Below are 3921 nucleotides of genomic sequence, written 5' to 3'. Positions count from 1 at the left end.
AGGGGTGTGAATACTTATGTCACGGTGGTATTTCTGTATTTAATTTTAAATACATTTGCACACATTTCTTAAAAAAAAACATGTTTTTCACTTTGGCATTATGGGTTGTTGTGTGTAGTTGGGTGAGAATATATATATATATTTGATCCATTTTGAATTCAGGCTGTAACACAACAAAATATAGAATAAGTCAAGGTTGTATGAATACTTTCTTGAAAGCACTTTATATCATCCACCATGTTGTTACCTGAGACTAATTAGTGTGACGATGCTGCTAACAACATGAGTAATAGCAGAGCTGTACACAGTACATACAGTACCTCTGTCTGAATGGATTTTCCATTAACTGGGTCGTGCTAGAATACCAGACTTCCATCTGTCAGTCCCAGAAATGTGTAGGATCTATAACAGGTCTTACACACTGTAGAACCTGGTCGAATGTGTAGGATCTATAACAGGTCTTACACACCGTAGATCCTGGTAGAATGTGTAGGATCTATAACAGGTCTTACACACCGTAGATCCTGGTCGAATGTGTATCAGGTGACCAAGTAGCTACTGTCTTTCTGGGCCATAAAAGTACTGTAGCACCAGGTCCAGATGTGTTGGCTGTTCTGGGTCAGCACCAGGTCCAGATGTGTTGGCTGTTCTGGGTCGGCACCAGGTCCAGATATGTTGGCTGTTCTGGGTCAGCACCAGGTCCAGATATGTTGGCTGTTCTGGGTCAGCACCAGGTCCAGATATGTTGGCTGTTCTGGGTCAGCACCAGGTCCAGATATGTTGGCTGTTCTGGGTCAGCACCAGGTCCAGATGTGTTGGCTGTTCTGGGTCAGCACCAGGTCCAGATGTGTTGGCTGTTCTGGGTCAGCACCAGGTCCAGATATATTGGCTGTTCTGGGTCGGCACCAGGTCCAGATGTGTTGGCTGTTCTGGGTCAGCACCAGGTCCAGATGTGTTGGCTGTTTTGGGTCAGCACCAGGTCCAGATGTGTTGGCTGTTCTGGGTCAGTGGTATTGACGGTGATTCTTGTGTACGTTGTGGATTGTGAGTTCGGGCCCCAGTCGGGACTGAATTTACACTCTGTCACAGACGCTAGGAGTTAACTAACATCCCTCTCTGGTCTGTTATCAGTTACAGAACTCATAAGAACTTCCTGGCTACCTATCTTGGCTCTGGCAGTGAGAAGCAACAGCTACAGAAAACCACACCCTGTGACATCACGGTGTGACCATCAGCAGGTAAGATATACCCCCCCCCCCCCCCCCACACACACACACACACACACACACACACACACACACACACACACACACACACACACACACACACACACACACACACACACACACACACACACACACACACACACACACACACACACACACTCAATGAAATCATAGCCTAAAGCAAAGCATTGTGGCCCTGCAGCATTCTCCCCAATACCTGTCTGTCAATTACATGAATTACAGGCTTCGCTCCAAAGGATTGCCTTCTTGCCTTGCTCTAGGCTGACCTCTAGTCTCTGGCCTCTGGCCTCTGGTCTCTGATCTCTGGTCTCTGGTCTCTGGTCTCTGATCTCTGACCTCTGGTCTCTGATCTCTGATCTCTGGTCTCGTGCCCCCTGTTTTTTTCCCCGTGTGTGATCTTTATTACTGGAAATTCAACAGCTGAATAATGACCCTTCTCTTGCTTCTCTTAGAGAACTGAAAGGTCTGGAACCATGAGAACCGGGACAACCGGAGGAGAAACCGATGCCGGCTCCTACCCAGCGGAGTGATCTACTGAACACACTCTACAACGCCAGACAGTAGAATTTTCTGTAGGAGAACCAGCATAGAACCTCCTTGAAGAACCAGCATAGAACCGCCTTGAAGAACCAGCATAGAACCGCCTTGTTATTATAATTTATTGGATTATTTATTGGTGACAGAGTGTTGTTTTATTAGATATGATTGGACTGCGATGTTGAGCATCATGCTACCGTTGCTTTATTGTTTATTTATTAACCATGCTGTTCCTAGGTCAGATCTACTGTACTGGACATGGATGGACTCTATCTGTTCACGAATAAAGTCCCTCTCTGTTAAGAAAAGTGTGTGTGTGTGTGTGTCCTCCGCCTGGACTGTGTGTTTCCATTCCCCAATCTGATCGTGTCCCATACCCCAGCCATGTGCTCATACAAACACAGCAGGCCTGTACCCAAACACAGACACACAGTGAAGAGCAGAGAGAGAGGAGGACCAGAATAACTTTGACAGAGGCCCTCAGCACTCTCTATCTCTCTCTCTCCATAATAATACATGGGATTTTGTCTTTTATTTAAGTAGGCAAGTCAGTTAAAAACAAATTCTCATTTTCAATGACAGACTAGGAACAGTGGGTTAACTGCCTTGTTCAACGGCAGAACGACAGATTTGTACATTGTCAGCTCGGGGATTCGAACTTGCAACCTTTCGGTTAGTAGCCAAACACTCTAACCACTAGGCTAGCAGAGAGCGTAAAGCGTAAAGCTGTAAGAGAGTGTAACCACTATAAAGCAGAGAGTATAAAACAAAAACAAGAATCTCTTTCTCTATTTGTGATGTGACAAAGGGATGAAATGCATTATGACATCACCGAGATATGACTTCACAATGGAACGGAACACTTCAAAGCATTCCGATAGGTTCCAACAAACCCTAGAATGAAACGAAGAATTCATATCCAAGTTCTCAGAAATTCTTCAGGGAGTAAATCTGTTAAACAGTGACATTAGTTATTTGAAAAGATTGGAACTATCAAACGAAACAAAGATGCACAGAAAATTAGAAAAGTAGGTCACTTTCCGTACTCCCTCATTACATAATAATCTTTATCTCATTCTGGAGCATCATCTGCTAGGAGGTCTAATACTAAGTTCATACACAGACAAAATAGAATAAAACCAGACGGTTTGATATGGGGTCAATCTCTCTCTCTCTCTCCCTCTTCCCACCCCTCTTGCCTCTATTTTTCCATTCTCTCTCTCTCCCGGTAGATTGTTCAAGAATGACTTCGAAATTGGACGTCTATCCATGTCCTGAGGACGTAGGGAAATGCCTTCAAAACCCGGGCACTAGGGGCAACAGTGAGCACTATTGCCATCAAGAAAGGGTTGTGTTTTGCGTAGTCCCATGGCTCTGGATCAGAATGTTGAGGGTTCGATCCTAGGATACTCGTTTTCTTTGTAAACCCTATGAATTTGATGTATGGAGAAACGTATGGAGAAACGAACGATGGAGAAACGAAAAATAAACGTCTAATTATGCAGTGAGACTGTGAGAGCTTGTTGCTCTCTTTCTCTCTCTTGTTCCCACTGTACCTGCTCACACCCAGACCTCTCTGTTGCCATGGTGCAGAGTTGTTTTGAAAGGCAGAATAAGGTCCATTACAGATGGTCTGAATGAGTTCAACTAGCTGTTTGTGTGTTTGCACTGGGAGAGGGGGAGTGGCTGGGCTTTTGTGTGCTACAACAATGACCATGTGAGACGTTCTGAACACACACACACACACACACACACACACACACACACACACACACACACACACACACACACACACACACACACACACACACACACACACACACACACACACACACACAGGTATGTAACCAAAGTGGTGCCTCTAATTACAAAGCCAATACCAGCAGAGCTCAGAATAGACCAACACAAAGACAACAGACTAAATCACACAACATCCTAAAATAGAGTTTAAACTTATCAAACCCAGCCACTTCATTGGTGTTTTTTCACCATCTAATCATAGCAATGGATTGTTCAATGACAGACATGTATTTGTTTAAAATCTATCACTTGATGGTTTTATTTCAGAGAGATAAATGATCATGTTTTTCTGCTAAATGCTAAATATTCTCCTCCCTCTCAGATAAATCAGTAGTAC

Source organism: Salvelinus alpinus, chromosome 5 (genome assembly GCF_045679555.1).
Source record: "Salvelinus alpinus chromosome 5, SLU_Salpinus.1, whole genome shotgun sequence".
In the NCBI taxonomy this organism is placed as follows: Eukaryota; Metazoa; Chordata; class Actinopteri; order Salmoniformes; family Salmonidae; genus Salvelinus; species Salvelinus alpinus.
The sequence above is the reverse complement of the archived record's forward strand: the minus strand, read 5'-3'. Positions refer to the sequence as shown.